Genomic DNA, 22703 nt, shown 5'->3' on the forward strand with positions numbered 1-22703 from the left:
CATACTGTATGCTAATTGAAATATGCCCTAATCTAACCATCGTAAGCGGATAAATAAAAGGGAGAAAGACGTGGGGTTGGAAGACATACAACACACACACGCACACTTATTACAGTTGTGCCCTCGCGCAGAGGGTCCAAATAAATAATACAGTCCCAAATAAAAGAATATTACAGTCCAAATAATATACAAATTCCTAATTAATTAATGAATTAACTAAGAAAGCAAATAAAACTGGCATGCAAGCCAGGGACTGCCTTGCTTCTGATGGATGATGCATGTCCGGGTTGTCTTGCGCGGAAATCCACCGGGATGCCCCAATTAGCCTCTGTTTAGCAGTTATTCTTGGAAAGCGTGCCGAGCTCCGAAAAGTTGCTGATTCTTCATTTTGCTGCAATAGAGAGCAGGAAAGGGACATAGCAATGTATTTTCACAAATATATACATGCCTCGATCCTCGTGCCACCAATCACGCATACCGAGGCATGATGGCCGAGGAGTCGAATTGCACAATTCAATATAGGATGAATGCACATGAAAACACAACAAAAACCTAACTCCATCATGGATAATCCGGAGTGTCGGTGACCGGGAATTGAGACGCGTTTCGTTACTCGGGGCACGAAATGCACCTCGTTTCCCGTGCCCAGGCTAACTCCTATTCCGAACACGATGCAATATGCATGACATGCATGAAATGCGACTAAGATACAATCCTAACATACACAATGCTATGAAAATAAGATGCCTCGAAATGTGTGCACACGGGCACGCAAACCGAGGCAATGACAGAATGCGATCTAAGATACAACCTAGTATGCACAATGCTATGAAAATGATGCCTCGAAATGTGTGCACACGGGCACGCAAACCGAGGAAATGACATACGCAATGCAAATGATATGGAAATGCGATATGGGCTTACACTAACATGAGAGAGCCTCAGCCACCCTCACATAAGAAGCCGATGGATGAAAATAAAGTGCCTTGAAATGCGTGCACACGGGCACGCAAACCGAGGCGATGGCATACGCAATGCAATATGGCATGGGATGGCATATAGAATGCAACATGGACTTATACTAACATGAGAGAGCCTCAGCCACACTCACATAAGAAGCCGATAGATGAAAATAAAGTGCCTTGAAATGCGTGCACACGAGCACGCAAACCGAGGCAATGGCATACGCAATGCAATATGGCAAAAATGGCACGCGAATATGTTAATGGGTTTTCAGCAATGAAATGTGGGGGAAAACAGCCCCGAAACGAGGCGAAAACACACCCGATGCATGGAATAGTCCCGAAATATGAATTTTGGCACCCGAAATGGCCTATAGCTATACCAAACATGCACAATATGGACATGAAATGAAAATACAGAAGCAAGGCAATCCCAAGATAAGCATTTTACTAGTACAAAACATGGCCAAACAGCAAGCAAAGATAGGGCAAAATTAGCATGCAAGAAATGGCCCTAAACGTGGGATTAAGAAGCAACTCATAGCTGCTGTCCTCAAACAGGTTAGGACCCTTCAACAACATTGAAGAGGGGCCAAAAATAAACACTTTCACAGAACTATAAAAACCTCAAAAACAAACGTAGATATGGCTAAGATTTTATGCAAGAAAACGGACCAAAAGGTGGCCAAAGAAGGAAGTAGTATATGCAAAGCCCAAACTAAAAAATTCCTTTCTACAACATGGAAGAGGGACCAAAAATAAACATATTTACAGAACTGTAAAAACCCAAAAACAGTATACAAATATGCTATAAATGCAATGCAAAATAGGGCTCAAAAGGGGCTATAACATGAGGTATGCAAAATATTCCACAAACGTCCAAAGACCCTTAATGAAACATGAAGAATGGACCAAAATAAGACTATTTTCAGAACTGTAAAATGGCCAAAAACAAAAGCATGATAGGCTAACAAAACATGCAAGAATGGGGACCAAAAGCGAGATATAACATGAAGTGGCATATGGAGGTCCCAAACCATGAAAGGACCTAAATGAAACATTAAGAATGGACCAAAATGAGACTATTTTCAGTGCTGTAAAATGGCCAAAAACCAAAGTACAATAGGCTGCCATAGCATGCAAAAATGGGACCAAAAAGGGAGTATAAAGGCAAGTATAACATGGAAGTCCCAAACAGTGTTGAGCCCTTCTTCAATGTTGAAGAGGGGCTCAAAATAAGCCTATTATCAGTTTACAATATGCTCCAAAACAAATCACACACAAGCTAAAAATATCATGCAAGAAAATGACATTTTAGAGGGATAATGAAGCAAGTGCAAGATGGAGGGCTCAAACAGGGTTGAGCCCTTAATGAGACATGAAGATGAGCTCAAAAGAAGGCCACTTTCAGTTATGTCCGGAGCTCAAAGCAAAAAGCATAGATGGTTAAGAAATATTGCAAAGAAAAGCTCAAAAAAGGAGAAATGGCAACTCACCCTTGGAGACAAGTCTTTTGTTGCTTCTTGGACCAATTTTGATGACTCTAAGCTGCTGGAATTCTTCCCCTTGCTGCTGAAATGGAGTGGTGGTGGTAGAGCTTGGTGGTGATGAAGAAAACAAGGTGTAGGACTTAAGGATTTTTAGGAAAATGAGGAAGATGGAGGGAGATATGTGTATTGAGGCTTGAAGACCATTTTTTCCAACCCCTAAAATGCATGTTGGCAGCTGGTTATATGGACCAAAAGGGGGGTGTAAAGGTGGGGGAAAAGGAGGCCAACTTTCCCCCACAAAATATCCCCTGGATATTGATATTTTCTGGGGGATAAAGCTATACAGCTGTAAAGTGAACAGTGTGAGGATCTCGGCCGGCCAATTATTTTGGTTGCAGGTGGCCGGCCGGCCACACCCCCTAGCCAGCCGGCTAGGGGTCAAAAGGGTCAAGCAGATTTAGTGGCCGGCCACCACATGATGGTGTCCTCCCATGTATCCTCAACACAACCCTGTGGTTAAAAGTCCAAGAAAGTGGCTCAAGGGTGTTCAACATTAGCCCGGAAGGAGGGGTTCAAAAGGGTCAGGTGGAATTACTGGCCGGCCACCAACTTTTAGGATCCTCCCAAGTGTGTACATCACAAATATGTGGTTCAAAGTTCAAGAAAGTGGCCCCAAGGTGTTCAACATTAGCCCGGAAGTGTGAAAAACGGGCGTCGGAGGGCGTCGGAGGATGTATAACTGGTTGCTGCAACAATTACTGGCCTCCCACCCTTCAGTGACCTCCCCGGTGATAAAACAGAGGTACCTGCCAAAAATGAACGAAAACCGTTGCAAAATGAATGTTTGGGGGCCAAAACGCGCAGTTCGAGGTCCCGAAAATGGGCTGTTAAACACCGAAAGTGGCATTCGGCCACGAAGTGGGTTTCTCAGACCCCAGTGTCCCTCAAAAGGGAGAAAATAGGAGGTATGCCAAAAATAAGAACAAACGGAGATGGTTAGGCGGTCCCGAACCGAGGCACACGGCCAACGATCCCGAAAAACCGGAAACCGGACTCCGAAATGAGCAAAATGGCCTGCGGCCACAAAATGTAGCCCATGGCCACTGAGAGATGGTCTACGGGGCCTCTCCCTCCCCTCGGGGAAAGGAACAGCGAAAACCGAGCCTGGTTCGCAAACCGAGGCAAGGCACAGAAGAGGGTTCGGAAGTCCGGAGGCAGGGCTCGCAGCCGCGACTCTGAGACTTCTGAACGAGCACATTATGCAACATCACCAAGCGCTCAATCGGTGACGTCTGAGTCTTAAGGTCGGTCAAAAGTGGGGTGTCTACAACTAGTAAATAAAAGGGAGAAAGACGTGGGGTTGGAAGACATACATCACACACACGCACACTTATTACAACATGGCCCTCTCTCGGAGGGTCTGAATAAATAATACAGAATCGAATTAACTAATTATTACACAACACTAGCTAATTAACAAATCAACTAAACTAGCATGCAAACTATGTAAAATGGGCTGCCTCAGCTCTACTTTAAATGATGAAGGATGCATGCATGCTCGAGTCGCCTTGTTCGGAAATCCCTCGCGATGCCCCGATTTGCCTCTATTTGCAACTGGTCCCAGAACACTGTACAAAGCTCCAGAAGGCTGCTGACCAGTTTTTGCTGCTGGTTTCCGGTTTGCTGCAACAGAGAGCGAGAAAGGGGCATGGCAAAGTATTTTCAACATATGTGTGCATGACCACTCTCCCCATCATTGCACAAGCTCCAGAGAGTGTAGTCCTCGATCCTCGTGCCACCAATTACGCATCTCGATGCATGATGGCCGAGGAGTCGGGTTGCACGACTCGATGTAAAATGAGTGCACATATAAACACAACAAGGCCTAAACTCCATCATGGGTAATCCGGAGTGTCAGAGACCGAGAATCGAGGCACGTTTCATCACTTAGAGTACAAAACGTCCTTCGTTTCCCGTGTTTGGACTAAACCCTATTCCAAACACAATGCAATACACATTGCATGCATGAATGCAACTCTAACATGCAACCTAAACACAATGCAACCTAATCATGCTAGCATGCGAGGGATGATATGCAAACATGCAACTAGCATACACAATGCTATGAACTAAGAATGGCATACTCAATGCACATGAACTATATGGCATACGCAAATGCACATATGAAGACAGACATGCATGAAGACATGAACAAGGCACACACAATGGGACGATCAAGAAGGCGACAACATGGGTATGGCATACATAATGCAAGATGGACTTAAACTAAAATGAATAGGCCTCAGCCACACTCAAATCAGTGGCCAAACATGATGAAATTAAGGCAACAACACTTATGCAAACATGCACAATGTGAGGGACCAAACCTAAGGCACAAAGTGCAACTCTACTAAGGCATGGCAAGGGATTAAATATGGCATACAATCACACATTTTCCAGCTCTGAAATGTCACACAGAGTGGCTCCAAATCATGCAAACACCTCACACAATGCATACTAGATGGCCCAGATACCGAAACTAGTGAAGTGCATTACACTAGAGGTATGCAAAGCAATGCACAAATGACCAAACCAGCCCCAAACAGTCCCTATGCAGGCCCAAAACAGTAGGAAAATGGACTAAAATGATGACTCGAAAGGCATGGAAATGAAGCTCATGCAATAGCCCATAATGAGGTATTTAAGCACGACTCTCAAACACATTTAAAGAGTGGAAAACATGGGAATATGGCACAAGTATAGGCTCTGAAATGACATGCTCAATGACCCCAAAACATGAAAACACCACCATTCAAGCATGCAAGAAGCTTCAAAACTCAAAGCTAGGCATGGGCATTACACTACCAGCATGCATAGAAAGCATCATTCGACTAAGAGGCCTAAAAACAAAGCTAAGGCAGTCCAAAACATGCACAAAATCTGTTTGGAGTATGGCCAAAATATGCTAGAATCAAAGGCCAAGATAGCATGCAATGTAAGCTAGTAAAGAGGATTTACACTACAAGCATATGAGACATTCAAGAGGTCACTAAACCAGCAAAACTCAGAGGTATGACATGCCAAATAAAGCCCAAAAACTCACTGAAACATAGTCAATGTATGCAAGAATGACATGCTCCTTTGATAAGCTATGAAGAGGGTTGTTCTACTCATGCAAGATGGACACCCAACATGGAAAAACAAGCTCTGGGCAGAGCCTATTCAGGTCCTAAAACTCACCAAAAATGGCCTGAAACATGGCTTGGAAGCATGCAAATAAGGGCTCCTTTGTTAGGCCAAATATGCTAGAAATCAAAACAAGGAGAGAGAGGGTCACCCCTCTCTGATTTTGGCTCTCAAAAAACACATACTAACCACTGAAAATCTGCTGGATTTCAGTGGTGAAAAGGGAAAACAAAGCTCAAAACAAAGGCCTTAATGCATGGCTCAAAACAAGGTGAAATGAAGCATGCGAGGGGGTAGATGATCCCCAACAGAAAAATGATCTTAAACAAACATGTTAAGGACCTCAAAATAAGACTTTTTCTAGTTTACACCGAAGCGCACAAATGCTTACAAGTATGGCTAAAAGATGGAGCAAAATAAAGCTCAAAAGAGGAAATAGGGTGTTACCCTTGTAGCTTAGCAACTCCAGCAGATTATGGACAAAAAATGCAGCTCCTTAGGACCTCTCAAGACCCTCCATGAAGCTTAGGTTGGTTTTGGAGGTGTTAGGCTAAGAGGTAGTGTGCAAAGGGGCAAGAACTTAGTACTTTTGAACACAAAATATAGAGACAAGGGGGAGATGTATGTGTGTATGCTTCAGCCAAATTCAGAACCCTCTATAAGGAAGGGAAGGCCTTCCTTTATAGACAAGGGAGGCTAAAGCTTCTCCAAGAAGCTTAAAACCTAGGGCCAATATCCTCCACACACGTGTATGGAGGATGCAGTTTATGCCTCCCAGCTGGCACAGCTGCAACCAACTTACTGAGACAGAAAATGGGGGAGCTGGCCGACCAGTTCAGGTGGTCGGCCGACCACTTGCCCTGGTCGGCCGACCAGGTTCAAAAGGTTCAGGTCTCAAAAACTAGTTGGCAGCCTCCTAGGGTGGTCTTCTCACTCAATGCAAGCTAGTGGTATGGGGGGAGACTAGTAAATGTAGCCCAAAGACCAAGGAGACCAGCTTCCTGTCAAGAAAACTGGCCAGTGGGGAGAAAGGTCTCCAAGGAAAAAAAGGTGGTCTCCCACCCCAGTGCCACCTTTCAAACAATGAAAATAGGGTCCACGCCAAAAATGAACCAAGACGGATGCAAAACAAGGGTTCGGGGGCCAAAACGCGCAGCCGGGTGCCCCGAAAACTGACTGTTAAGCATCAAAAGTAGCGTGCGACCACGAAGGTGGTCTCCCGGGCCACAGTGTCCCTCTAGAGAGAGGAAACAAGGTGTGTGCCAAAAACCGGAGCAAACGGAGAAAGTTAAGCGGTCCCGAACTGAGGCGCACGACCGACAATTTCGAAAATCAGAAACTGGTCTCCAAACGGGATCAGTGGTCTATGACCACGAAAAGTAGCCTACGGCCACTGAGAGATGGTCTACGAGACCTCTCACTTCCTTCGGGAAGAGAAAACAGAACCTGGTTCCCAAACCGAGGCAAAGCACAAAAGAGTCCCGAAGTCCGGAGGCAAGGCTCTCAGCCGAGACTCCGTAACCTCAGAACGAGCACAACATGCGCAATCACCGAGCGCGCAATCGATGATATTTGAGTCTTAAGGTCGGTAAAAAATGGGGTGTCTACACCCATCAAGGTCTCAGCCAGTGCCAAACCAATGCAACTCTTGCATTCTTTTAGACCTTGGGCCACTTCGATCAACCGAATGCTAGACCCGCTGAAACTAGGGAAAAAAAGGAAATAAGCAAGCATACATAAGCAGAGGGCATGTTGCCGAAAAGCTCACCAGAGAAGGTTGCCTCTGTCACCAATGTCAGAAAATCGATGAATCAAGCTGGGAATGTCCAGCTCTCCACTATGGGCCAAAGATCGAGCCTCGTGTAGAGTAAGCCCACACATCTGTCCCAAAGCTTGGGCGTGGCTAAAACGGGGGCTGAGGCATGATTTCCTCATCGCACCAAGATTCCATTAGTGCCTGAAATTCTTCAATTGTCGGGCATATTTCTTGTCCTTCGAATCGAAAGATATGTGTAATGGGGTCCTAGCATCAAGTCGTAGTATAGAGGAATTGAAAACAAAGTGGAGTACGGCTCAGCGAAAAAAGTGCATTTATGTCGAAACCCCAGAATTTACCTTTTCCGAGCCGTCTAAAGTCGCTATCCAATCCGAGAGCTTTTTGGCAAAAATGGCTCCATTTGTGGAAGAAATTGCAGCTGAAATGAGGTTTTGAAGAGAAATCACGAAACTGAACCTTTTGTTGAAGATAAGTCTGTGAGTGGAAGCCAACTGCCAGCAATATGGCGATTCTCACATTTGTGGCTGGTAGGTGGCCGACAGGCTACTTTGGTGGTCGGCAGGTCACCTCTTGTGGCCGGCAGGCCACCCTTTATGGTTGGCAAGCTCTATCTCTGGCCGACAACCTTTTTTTCAGGCCTACCGTCCACCTGTGTGCTGAGCAGTGCAGGAAGCATGTGTTTTGTTTTGATCTTTGAATGTTTTAAGGTCTTGTTTTGAGTCTTTTTGGTTTTAGCAAGTTTGTTTATTTGTATTTGAGTTGTTTTTGCTTTGTTTATCGAGTTATATTTTGTATTTTGCATTTCGGTTGTTGGTTGGCTCATTACCCGATTAAGAACATTGTTTCAATTAAGTGTTCTATTGGCCAATTCGATTCCATGTCCATTTCACACAAATATGGTGCTCATGATGCAAAAATAACAACACTTTTTTATAAAAATTGTAAGGTTTTATTCCAATCATGGTTTTTACAAAAAGATGAGTACAAGTTTCAAAACAAAATAAGCCTATCTGAAGTTGTGCAATGTGCTAATGCTACCAAACAAAAAGAAACTAAGCAAAAAAAAAAATATTTATATATCAAAAAAATCAGCGCCAGTTGCCTCAGGCCCGAGAGGCTCTCTTCGTCCTCTTCCTCGAAGGAGAGGACTCGGGGGCACTATCTCCATTAGCGCCGATGTCCGAGTCAGTCTCTGAGCCAGAACCAGAGTTGGCATCGTCTCCGCTCTCTGCCTCAGAACCCGCCTCAATGTCACCTCCGCTCTTGGATCCTGAGCCAGCATCATTATCTCCACTCTCAGACAACTTAGAATGCTGATTTGCTGCCTTATCAGAGTCACCACTGGTCTGAGCATCGTCATCGCTCAAGATGGGCTCTGGAGGATTGCTCTGGCCTCAGGTGCTCCTATCCCTCTCTCCCCTTCTTGTTTCTGGGGAAGGTACTGCCGGTGCTGGTGCTGCTGCCGCTACCAGAGCCATCAATAGATATGGGATCTGAAAAAGACAATTGTCAAAATATCAGTTACAGTGTGTGTATCAGATACAAGCATGGTATGCAGAATAAGCGGTATACAGAAATCAGATACAGTATGAGTACAGTGTGTGAGTACAGTATGCCAATACAGTGTATGTAGCTTGCCTTTTTCGCCCCCCCTTTTGGAAGTTCGAAAATAGCCCTACAGTTCGGACTCCCGCGGTTCTAAATCTAATATCACAAGTGCAATGTGAAATTGATGAACACCAAAGAGTCCAAATTCTACAAATCTTTTGGAAAATCAATTTTGAATCAAATTACCAAAAATGGATTGCTTTGCCAAATACAGGGTCACCACCTAAATATTTTATTTTGAGGAAATTTAGGAAACCCATGGCTCGTGTTAAAGTCCACGTGTCCGCCATCACCAAAGTTGCCTCGGCTCGGTAACTTAGGTACGAGAGGGGAAGGTCATGAATACATTTGAGCACCCCCGCTTGCCCGATCAAAGATCGGCTTCTACTAATCATGATATGATTTTTTTTATCAACATTATATGCTCTTGTTTTGGTTTATTAAGCTAGCATTTACTATGTGATGTGCGCACACAAGGTATAGACTATTTTGCCTGAATTGGAAAATTCAATTTCATGTTTGTTTTTTTTTTTTTTTGTTGTTTTGAAAAGGTTGGATTTTGCCACTTAACAAAGTGGGCTTAAAGTTTTTGAATTTTCCACTTGACAAAGTGGGCTTAAACATAAATTCGTTGAATCATTTCAATTCAAGCAATAAGACTTCATCCACAAGCATTCAAATAGTTTAACAAGTAAGCACTTAGCCTCATGGAAAGCATGCTAGTCATGGAAACAATCACACTCATGCAATTATGGTAAATCACTAAAACTCACCTAGTACTCCAAGCTAGGATAAAACAAAAGAGTTAGAAAAATGCATGATTCCTAACTATGCAAAAATAGCTAATGCAACGCATGTAATAATGCAACTAAAATAGGCTCGGCTACTTAACATGACATGTGCAACAATTTGATAACATGTGGTTTAAACACATATCCAAAGAAGTATTGAAATGACAATGCAGTTAAAATGATGCGCCGAGCCGCGGTGCATGCAATACAAGATGAATAAATGCAAGCATAAGGTATGCTAATTGAAACATGATGCTCTTAATCTAACCATTAAAAGCGGATAAATAAAAGGGAAAAAGACGTGGGGTTGGAAGACGTACACATTATTACAACATTGGTGCCCTCGCACAGGAGGGCCCGAATGAATAAACTAGCTAAGCTAAACTACTTAACTAATTATTACAACACAAATGAATGATTAACTACTCTAAGCTAATTAATTAACTCCAACAATTAAATAATTTAACTAGGCTAAGCTAATTAAATATCTACAACACAAACTAATTTAATTAATCAATCTAAACTAATTAAATAAGTGCAAAACAAACTAATTAGCTACAACTAATTAATTACAACATGGATTGATTAACTAAGTACAACACTTTACTAATTAGCTATAACTAATTAAGTACAACAAATAAATGACTAATTGCTAATTAAACTAATTAACTAGTCCCCGGAATCGAGGGGAGGCCCATGCATGCTCTGTTTCCACCCGAAGAACATCCACTGTGTGCTCCCGAAAGCCTCTGTTGCACAACCCTTGCATTGGTTCTTTTTCTCTTCCAGATCAACTCTACTTTGCTTCACAAACATTCTGCCCCAAATTCAATAGTGGCCGGCAGGCTAGAAGTGAGGGATTACGACCACTGATGGTGGCCTACCGGCCACTGTTGAGGGGTTGCCGGCCACTGATGGTTTGTTCCTCCTTATTGCAACAGAGGACAAACAGAACAAAAAGAGGGCATTCCCACAGGTTGTTTGTACTGTGTATCCCTCATTATTATCAAAACATCTCAAAGGAGTGATACACTTAGCTCTTAAACCATCAATCAAGTAATTTCATTGCATGATGGCCAAATAACCAAGATGTACAAGTTCAATAAATGCACAAACAAGATCAAAAGCCGTCACCCTACCATGCATGATCAAGGGCAATGGAGACCTAGGAAACTTGACACATTTCATCACTTTGAGTATGAAATGCCCCAATTTTCCTTGTGTTCAATTAACGTTCGATTGAACACACCAAAACACAATCAAATTCTTATCTTGCAGCATTTTAGTTTCCACTTTTTTAGTTACTCATTTTAGATTACCAACCATTTCTTAACCAATTAAGTCCATTGGTGAATCAAGTCCTCTAAAGAGAAGGAAATGTCAAATAAAGAATGGTTTAAGGCAAGAGAGAGGTGTCATGCCGTTGATAATGAACCCCCAAAAGAGGATTAAACCATTAAGCATGAACCTCAATCTCAAGCTTAAACAATCCTAAGGTTGAAACAACCCTCAAAGAAAATAAAGAGTGAAGAAATGAGCGAGGTTACCGAGATTATGCTTGCTGAAATTAAGTGAGAAAATCACTAAAACAATGCAATCAACTTAAACAAGTGGTGTCTAAAGCCTTAAAACACCAAGCTTGTGAGGACACTTACACTACAAGCATGCAAAGTAAGACTCAGATGCACTAAATAGCCAAAAACAAAGGCAAGACAGTCTTAAATAGAGCCAAAAACATGCTAAAATTAAGGGGGTGTTTGGGAAGAAAAAAAATAGCCAAATTTAGGCTAAAAATCACAAAAAGACAAAATAGGCTAAAATAGCTAATAAGACAAAATATCACATCAAACCCATGATCATTTCACTTTTTCTCTCACAAACATCACATCCAACCACAAAAAAATCCAATCATCTTCCCAAACACAAAAATTTTAGCCTACTTAAAATAGCCAAAAACTAAAATAGCCTACTAAAATAGCCACTTCCCAAACGAGGCCTAAGTTACAAAGGGCTGGAAAAATAAGCTGACACATAGAGCTAACTAGGCTAGCAAACAAGGCACAAGGAGGGAAGGCTAACCCCTTCAAATTTGGACCTCAAAACATGATATTTACCACTGAAAATACCCTGAAATTTAGTGCTCAAAGGCCCAAAAAAAGATGGTTTGAAAGTGGGAAACGAAGGTGGAAAGGCCTTACAAACAAGGAATAAAGAAAGGTGAACCACCCCCTAAACTTAAATGGCCTAAAACCACCAATTTTAGCCCACCAAAACAGAGTTTTTATAGTCCAAAAACAGCCCAAAAACGGTGGAAAAAAGATAGAAAAACAAGTATGCAAAGCAAGTTTTAAAAGGGAGTTTTATACCTCTTGAAGCAAAGATCAACTTTAAGCAACAATTCAAGCCAAAACCACCTTTTAGAGCTCCAAGAAGGCCTCAAGGAACCTTATCTCAAAGGTGAACAACTTTGGTTAAGGTGGTGTAGGCAAAAGTGTAGTGTATGTAAACTAATGTGCACAAACATACAAGAGAGAGAGAGAGAGAGAGAGAGAGAGAGAGAGAGAGCGAGAGATAATTTTTTCTTAAAAAATTCCAACCTTCAAAAATGGGGGAGGAGACCGCTTATGTATAGACAAACATGCATTTGGTTGAGATACATCCCTCTATACACGTGTAGGGAGATGCAGCCAATTGTGCCAACTGTTCAAACAACTGTCAACAAAATATCTGCAAAAAAGACACTGGTGGCTGGCAGGCACAATTGGTGGCCGGCAGCCCACCAGGGGAGGCTTGCAGGTCCTAGGGTCTTGAGGTTTAAAGCACAAAGGTTTTGGTCCAAAACAAGGCACAAAATGGACAGGGTTTTAAGGTTTAAAGGCAGGGAATTCCACCAAGGACTTTGAGCACTAAAACAAGCACATGCAATCATAATCATCGAGTGCACAAGCGATAACGTCCAAGTCTTGAAGATGGTCAAAAATGGGGTGTCTACAGTTGCCCCTCTTTGACAGAAATCAGAAGTTATGAAATGACATGAGTGAAAGTCAAAGTTTGAAGACGACCCATTTTGACAAGGCTGAAAGACTTGGACGAACAAAAAAGATAGAAAATAAATGGTTGCGCCTGTAGGTTGCCTACATATCCCTTTGCAAGAAATCAAACTAGCGTAGTTCGGGGGCGATGCAAATGATATGCATGCAAAGCAGTTTAAAGGTTGGACTTATACGCTTCGCGAAGCCGACCATGTTGAAAACTCATGACCATACGAGATGATGCATTTAGCAATAATAAATGTGATAAGCAAGAATGAATAAGCAACTTTAAGCTTAAAACCAACACATGTTTTGATACAAGGGATAAAACACATTCTAACCTTGCAAAAACAAGAGACGAGGAAAGAAAACACCGCTTAGGGTTGCATTTCACATATCCTGAGAAACCGAGAACAAAATCGCTCAGGGTCGTGTTTCATACATCTCAAGAAATTGAAAACTGCCCAGGGCCGTGTTTCATGCGTCCTGGGAAACAAGGAAGACCACTTGGGTCCACGCTTCACGCGTCCCGAGACACAACATAAAAACCACTCGGGCTCGTGCTTCGCACGTCTTGAGATGAAACCCGCCCAGGGCTACATTTCACGCATCTTAAGAAAAACAACCACTTGGGGCCGTGTTTCACACGTCTTGAGAAACAAACACTCAAGCGTGTACTTCATACATCCCAAGGTAAAACTCGCCCATGGCAACATTTCACTGTAGACATCCCATTTTTGACCGCCCTTAAGACTTGGGCACCACTGATTGTTTACTTGGTGATGAAAGTTGTGCAGTGCAATGGTTTGATTCCTTCGGCAAGAGGAGCTTCAAATCCCAACCTTACACCCCAGTTTTGGACCAAAACAATTTTGACCAAAAGATTTTAGACCTTAAAACCCTCTCTTTCAAAATATTTTTGAAAAAGTTCCTACGATGTTCTGACGCTCGCATTTTGTTAAATGTTACGCTTTTCGGTAAACCGAGCAAGGACAAAGTAGAAATTAATGAAAGAGAGGTGAACTCTTTGAAAAAATCTTTAAAAAATCTTGTTTAGAGGTTTGGAGTTGAGGAAAAGAAGAGGATAGGGAAGAAACCAAGTTGGGGAAGAAGATGGGCATGAACCGTTAAGAAAGAGTCGAGCAAGCCTCGCTAAATCAGACCTATCCTTTTTTACACTTGGATTTAAGCTATGAGACCACCACCATTGGAAAGGGGACTTCCGGGGTTTCATTTTACACTCAAGTATCTCCTAAAGCCGAGTCCGGATGGGGGATATATGGTTGGTTGAAGTTAGGCATCAGTCTGATTGAGCTGGAAATGAGAAGTCTTCACTAAAAGAGGAATATCTCTTAGAACACTTGGAATTTTGATGTGATTCTTCCACCATTGGAAAGCTTACTTCCAGGGCTTCAATTTAGACACAAGAATGACCTGCAAAGGAGTCCAGATGAAGGAGATATGCCCATTTCAAGTTAGACCTGGAGAGTAGATTTTTCTGCAGGCCACTAGTGAAGAGTGCCGGCCATGGATTATGCAGTGCCGACCATTGATGATCAGTGCCGGCCACCAACGATCCCCTGCCAGCCATTAGTGTCAAAAATCAGATTTTTTTTGCAGATTTTTTGCTCCAGCTGTTTCCCTACTGCTCCAGCTGTTCATTTGTTGATATTTTTGGCCAAACCTCATGTTTTTCTATATATAGAGGCCATTCTCTATGATTTTAGGGGTTGGAAAAAAGTTTGGGAGCCTCTCCCTCTACAAAATTTTCAGAGCAAAATTTCTGCCTCTCTCTCTAGAATCCTCTCTTTCTTTCTATTTTGTGCTTAAAAGTGAGAATTCTCTACACATTTGCACTAAGACCCTTAGCCAAACACCTTCATCTTGGAGCTGAGGTTCTTGGAGGTCTTGTTTGAGCTCTCAAAGCTGGTTTTAGCTCGGAAAAGTGGCTGTTTGTTGCTATGCTTCAAAGGTATAATGCTTACCCCTTTTAAGCTTGTCTTGCACACTTGTTTTGCCACTTGTGCAAATTGTTTTTGGCTTGGTTTTGAACTGAAAAAAACTCTGTTTTTCAGTCCTAAAAATGGTGATTTAAGCCCCTTTTGAGTTTGGGGGTGGTCCACCCTTCTTGTCTCTTAGCTTGTTAAGCCTTTGTGCCATCTTTCAAAGCTTTCTAAAACAACTTTTTTTTGGCCTTTTAACCACTAAATTCCAGAGAATTTTCAGTGGTAAAAACCATGTTTGAGGTCCAAAATAGGAGGGGTTGGCCTCCCCTCCTTGTGTCTTGTTTGCATAAGTAGATAGCCTAACATGTGAGCATGTTTTTCTACCATTTTATGACTTGATCTCAGCATGTTTTTGCTACTTTTTTGACCTGCTTTAGCTTTGTTTTGAGCTGGTTTGGCCACTTGAGGCTTGTTTTGTATACTTGTAGTGCAATGGTGCTTAATAGTCTAGTTTGTGCTATGTGTTAGCCTTTCATTCTAGCCTTTTTTAGCTTTATTCAAGCATGTTTATGGCCCTATTTTGACATGTTTCAACTCTATTTTTGGTTGGTTGGAGCACTTGTTGCTTGCTTCTTGCACTTGTAGTGTAATTATGCTTACTAGCCTAACATGCTTAATGAGTTAGCCCATCCTTCTAGCTTGTGTTAGCTTGATTCCAGCACTTTTTTGCTAATGTTTTAACATGCTTTAACTCTGTTTTGAGTGGTCTTGGTCATATGAGCCATGTATTGCATAACTATAGTGAAAATGCCTTCACTAGCTTTGTGTTTTAAGGCCTCTAACATGTCTTGCATGGGATGGTTGCATGTTGTAACATTGTTTTACATGTCATTTCAATGCATATACCTTTGTAACACTCTCACTTATATCACTCTTTCATTGCTTTTGAGAGTTGTGCTTGGAGCCCTGTTTGTGAGCCAACATGCGAGCATGTTTTTCTTGCCATTTGTGCTTCCATATCAGCATATTTTAGCCACTGTTTTGGCATGTTTTAGCTCTGTCCAGGGCTGGTTTGGTCATTTAAGCTTGATATTGCATGCTTCTAGTGTAGTGCTCTTCACTAGTTTAATGCTTTTGGCTCCTAGCGTGTTGTGTATGTGTTGCTTGCATGTTGTAGTATTATTTTTCATGCCATTTCAGCACTGAAAGTCTGCAACCTCCCTCATTTCTTCACTTTTGATTTGTTTTGAGGGTTGGTTAACTTTATGATTGTGTTTAAGCTTGAGATAGAGCTTGTGCTCAATGGCTTTAACTCTCTTTTGAGGGTTCCTCCTAGCCAAAGGCATGATCTCTCTCATGTCTTAGACCATCCTTTGGTTGACCCCTCTATCATTAGAGGACTTTCACATTGGACTTAATCGGTTAAAGGATTAATCGGTAATGTAAAATGTGTAAACAAGAATTGAGCAAAGTAAAACTTATGCAATATAAGCATTTGTGTTGCATTACATGTGTTTGGATCGAACGTTAATCCAAACATAAGAAATGCGAGATGTTTCATACTCATAGTGATGAAACGTATCACGTTTCTTGGTCGCCGATACCCTTGATCATGCATTATAGGGTGGAGGCTCTTCGAGTCTTATTTGTGCATTTATTGAATGTGTACAAATTGGATCCTTGACCATCATGCATTGAAAATGCTTGATTGGTGGTTTTGGATCCAATAGTGCCACTCCTTTGATGTTTTGAGATGATAAGGAGCGGCACAGTACAAACATACCCTTGGGAGACCCTCCATTTTCCTCTGTTTGTGTTCTGATGTAGAATGGTGACTCAGCACACCAGTGGCCGACAGTGCCTCATCAGTGGTCGGCAAGGCTTCATCCTTGGCCAGCAGTGCCTCTCTTTGGCCGGTAGGTGGCTAGCAGCAAGCATCCATGGCCAGCAGGCCACTGGTGCATTCCTCAGCTTTGAATTGGTAAGGTGGAGCAGAAAGTTCTTGACCAAACCTGTGAATAGAGACTCTCAAGAGCAAACTGGTGGGCTTTTTGGGGGTGAAAACCGAGCATGCATCTTCTACTTCCCGAAGCAGTGTAGTAGAAGTATAGTTTGGCATCTTAATTACTTAGTTAATTTGCGTTGATTGTTGTAATAATTAAGTAGCTTAGCTTAGCTATTTTCTTATTAAAGTGTTGTAATAATTAGTAATTAGTTTACTAGTTGTTTGTTTGGTTTGTAATAATTAGTCTAATTAGTTTAATTAGATTAGTTTAATTAGCTTAGCTTATTTATTCGGACCCTCCTTCGAGAGGGCGTATTGTTGTAATAAGTGTACGTGTGTGTGTGCATGTCTTCCAACCCCATGTCTTTCTCCCTTTTATTTATCCGCTTTCGATGGTTAGATTAGGGATCATGTTTCAATTAGCATACCTTATGCTTGCATGTTTGCATCATTCATTTGTCTTGCATGCACCGGGCTCGGCGCATCATTCAAACTACATCGCAATTTCAATTCACTTATTTGAATACGTGTTTCAAAGCATGTTATCAAATTGTTGCATTCATATGCCATCTTAGATAGTTGAGCCTATTTAGTTGCATTATTGCATGTGTTGCATTAAGCACTTAACATATTTAGGACCATGCATATTTCTAACTAGTTTTCTGTTTTGGCTTGGAGTAGATCGTAAGTTTTACGCTTTAGCATACTTGGATGAGTGTGAGTGTTGCCATGATAGCATGCTTGCCATGATAGCATGTGCTTACTTGATTAACTTCACGAATGCCTGTGAATGAAGGCTTTATTGCTTGAATTGGAACAATTCATCAAATGTGAGTTTTAAGCCCACTTTGCAAAGTGGCACATCTTGTTTTAAGCCCACTTGAGGGTGGCACTTTCAAACCATTTTCGAAATCAAACATGAGTTATTTTGTTCCAATTCGTGCGATTTAGTCTATTCTTGTATGCTGTGTGTATCACATAGTAAGCTAGCTAATAACCAGAACAAGAGCACATGTGTTTATAAAAACAACATATCATGTTTAGTAGAGGCCGATCTTTGATCGGCCGAGCGGGGGTGCTCATTTCAAGACCTTCCCCTCTCGTACCCAAGTTCCCGAGCCGAGGCAACTTTGGTAATGACAGACACGTGGCCTTTGGCACAAGTTAGGGTTTCTTAAATTTCCCAAAAATCAAACATTTAGGTGGCGACTCTGTAATCTGGCAAAGCAGTCCAGTTTTGGCAATATTTGATTTAAAATTTGATTTTCCAAAATGACTTGCCGGATTGGACTCTTTGGTGTTTATCAGTCTCACATTGCACTTTGTGAGATTAGATTCAGAACCGTGATAGGAGTCCGAACTGTAGGACCAATTCGCGCCTTTCCGAAAGGGAGGTGCACGAAGAAAGTTGAGTCCACATTCACGCGTCCTAAGAAACAACCATTCGGGCGCGTACTTTGTACGTCCCGAGGTAAAACCCACCTAGGGTCGTGTTTCCTACATCCTGAGAAACAACCATTCGGGCGCGTACTTCGTACGTCCAGAGGTAAAACCCATCCAAGGTCGCGTTTCACGTGTCCTAAGAAGCAACCAATCGGGCACGTACTTCGTATGTCCCGAGCTAAAACCCAACCAGGGCCACGTTTCACGCGTCCTGAGAAAATAACCACTCAGGGCCGTGTTTCACACGTCCCGAGGTAAAACTTGCCCAGGGTCGCGTTTCACGCATCCTGCGAAACAAACAGTCAGGCTCCCACTTCATACGTCCCGAGGTAAAAAAAGCCCAGGCCGCATTTCACACGTCCTAAGAAAAATAACCACTCGGGGCCATGTTTCACACGTCCCAATGTAAAACCCGCCCAGGGTCGCGTTTCACACGTCCTGAGAAAAACAACCACTTAGGGCCGTGTTTCACACGTCTCGAGGTAAAACCTACCCAGGGCCGCGTTTCACGCATCTTGAGAAACAACCACTCGGGTGCATACTTCGTATGTCCTGAGGTAAAAGAGATTGGTATGTGATAGATGCACGAAAGGTTAACGAGTGCGATAGATACACAATGTGAGCAAGTGCGATAGATGCATAGAGTTGAAGGAGTGCGATAGATGCACAATGTGAGCAAGTGCGATAGATGCACAAAATGAAGGAGTGTGATAGGTGTGCGAAGGTGAACAAGTGCGATAGATTCACGAGTTGAAGGAGTGTGATAGATGCACAAAGGGGAACAAGTGTGATAGATGCATGAGTTGAATAAGTGCGATAGGTGCACAAAAGTGAACAAGTGCGATAGATACACGAGTTAAAGGAGTAGGCTCTCTTATCGAGACATGAATCATCTTATCTGGAACTCCTCTGAATGAAGCATACATACAATAACGTGTATTTCTTTGAATGAACCATACATACAATATCGTTTGCCTGTGTAAGAAAGAAAGTTAACAAGTGCGATACAGTAAGAATGCATGTTCATAAAAGAGAAACAACCGAGATACAATGTTAATTGAAAGCATGTTCTGAGTGCAACAAGAACAAAAGCATATTCTATGCGCGATTCATAACAGATGCTAGACGCGCATGCAATATTTATGAAATGCATATCTTATACAACAACGTACGTGGAATGCATATTCTAGGCAGCAAAGTGAAATGCATATTCTATGCAAGGAGCAAAGGCGAGCAAAGGCATAATTTGACAAAAACAAATTTAGTAGTAACTTCCGATTTACCTCTCGGAAGAGTTACAATATGTTTAAAGGATTCATCCCATTCATGTTGACAAGTGATGAACATCGTGCACCAAAAACATAATTTTGAGCTTCTGTAGAGACAATTTGAACTCAACAGTGAATCTCCCTTGCACTTCTTGGGAACCAACGACACAAAATAGTATCAGGACTTAGGGGGAAGACGCGTGAAGTGCGGCCCTGGGCGTGTTTCATCTTGGGATGCGTGAAGCGTGAGCCCAAGTGGTTTTTTTCTTGTATCTCATGACGCGTGAAGCGCGGCTCTGGGTGTGTTTTTATCTCGGGATGTGCAAAGCACGAGCTCGAGTGGTCTTTCTTGTTTCTCGGGACACGTGAACTGTGAGCCCAAGCGGTTTTTCTTGTTTCTCAGGATTGCGTAAAACGCGAACTCGAGCGGTTTTCTTGTATTTTAGGACGCGTGACGTGTGGCCCTGGGTGTGTTTTATCTCGGGATGTGTGCAGTGTGAGCCCAAACGGTTTTCTTGTACCTCAGGACGCGTGACGCACGGATGTAGCACTCGACTTTCTTCGCGCGCCCCCTTTTCGGAGAAGGCGTGAATTGGTCCTCCTACAATTTGGACTCCTGTCACGGTTCTGAATCTAATCTCACAAAGTGCAATGTGAGACTGATAAACACCAAACAGTCCAATCCGGCAAATCATTTTGGAAAATCAGATTTTTAAATCAAATAATGCCAAACTGGACTGCTTTTCCAGATTACAGAGTCGCCACCTAAATATTTTGTTTTGGGAAATTTAGAAAACCCTGACTCGTGCCAAAGGCCACGCGTCCGTCATCACCAAAGTTGCCTCGGCTCGGGAATTTGGGTACGAGAGGGGAAGGTCCTGAAATGAGCACCCCCGCTCGCCCGATCAAAGATCGGTCTCTACTAAGCATGATATGTTGTTTTATAAACACATGTGTTCTTATTTCGGTTATTAATCTAACTTACTATGTGGTGCGCACAACATACAAGTATAGACTAAATCACAAGAATTGGAACAAAACAATTGATGTTTGTTTTTGAAAATGGTTTAAAAGTGCTACTCGCAAGTAGGCTAAAGCGCGGATTTGCCACCCTCAAGTGGGCTTAAAACAACATGATTTTGCCACTTCGCAAAGTGGGCTTAAAACTCACATTTGATGAATTGTCCCAATTCAAACAACAAGGCCTTCATCCACAGGCATTCATGCAGTTAAGCATATAAGCAAATAGCCTCATGGAAAGCATGCTAAACATGGCAACACTCACACTCATGCAAGTATGCTAAAGCGTAAACACTTACAATGTACTCCAAGCCAAAACAGAAAACTAGTTAGAAATCATACATGATCCTAACTATACAAGATGCCTAATACAACACATGCAATAATGCAATTAATAGGCTCAGCTATCTAAGATGGTATATGAATGCGACAATTCGATACATGTATTCAAATAGGCATTGAAATACGATACAGTTTGAATGATGCGCCGAGCTCGGTGCATGCAAGATAAATGAATGATGCAAACATGCAAGCATAAGGTATGCTAATTGAAACATGCCCTAATCTAACCATCGAAAACAGTTAAATAAAAGGGAGAAAGAAGTGGGGTTGGAAGACACACACACACACACACACACACACACACACACACACACACACACTTATTACAACATTGTGCCCTCTCGAAGGAGGGTCCGAATAAATAAGCTAAGCTAGTCTAAGCTAAGTTGCTTATTACAAACCAACTAATTAACTATGCTAGCTAATTAATTATTACAAACCGAATTGAATAACTAGCTATGCTAAGATAATTAAAATATTACAAAACAAATGAATTAATTAGCTACTCTAACTAATTAAAGCAATTAAAGTGGCCTCCCGGGCGAGGGAGACATCCATGCTCGGTTGGCGTCAGCTCAGAAATCCATTGCTTTGCCATCAATTGCCTCTATTTGCACGTGCCTTAGTGTCTGAACATTGAACCAACCTCTACACTATTTCTGCTCCAAAATAGGATCATTTTTGTACAAAAATGGACTGGTGGCTGGTTAGCCACAAAAAATGGCTGCCGGCCACATCAATTGGCCGGTCGGCTAGTGAAAGTGGCCGGTCGGCTACCTCAACTGACCGGTCGGCCACCTACTTCTCCAGGCTTCTGGTTTTACTACAATAGAGAACAACAAAGGCACATCAATGTATCTGCAAGGAAATGTGTGTACTACCACACTTCTTATCATTTCTCAAGCTCAAAGGAGTGTGGCGCTCGGCTTTCAAGCCACCAACCAAGCATCTCAATGCATGATGGCCCAAAACCCAAGCTTGTACAAGCTTAGTGAATGCGCACATAAGACACGAAGAGCCTCCACCCTATCATTCATGATCAAGGATGTTGGCGGCCAAGAAACAGAACACGTTTCATCACTTTGAGTATGAAACGTCCATCATTTCTTGTGTTTGGATCAACGTCCGATCCAAACACATGCAATGCAACACGAATGCTTATCTTGCACATGTTTTACTTTTCTCATTTTGTTGTTTACTCATTTTAGATTACTGATTAGTCCATTAACTGGTTAAGACCAATGTGAAAAGTCCACTAATTGGAAAGATGGTGTAAGCCACAAATGCCTTGAGCATGAAAGAGGTTTCATGTTGTTGGTTAGTAGAAATCCTCAAGGGAGGATTAAAACCATTAGGCATGCAAACCTCAATTCCACATTCAAGCCATCAAGGGGCTCAAGACTACTTTCAAAGCGAATGAAAGATTGAAACAATGGAGTGCAATGACATATATTCTAGCACTGAAATGATATGCTAAGTGACTCAAATTCATGCAAACAACTCGTGTAATGCATGTTTAAAGGCTTAACTCATTAAGCTAATGAAAGGGGTTACACCACAACCTTACAACACAAGCCTCAGAGGGCCAAACCAACTCAAAACAGAGTTAAAGCATGCCAAAACAAAGGCTAAATCATGCTGAGTTTGCAGCTTAAAAGGCAAGAAAATCATGCATACAAATTGGTTAACAAGCAAGGCATAAAGCACCACTCTCAAAAGCATGTAAAGAGTGATATATGTGAAAGCTTGACAGAGGAATATTCTCTGAAATCACATGCCAAATGATGCCATATCATGCAAATAACTCAAATAAAGCATGCTAAGAGCCTCAAA

This window comes from Camellia sinensis, chromosome 5 (genome assembly GCF_055761805.1).
Source record: "Camellia sinensis isolate YWXY chromosome 5, ASM5576180v1, whole genome shotgun sequence".
NCBI lineage: Eukaryota > Viridiplantae > Streptophyta > Magnoliopsida > Ericales > Theaceae > Camellia > Camellia sinensis.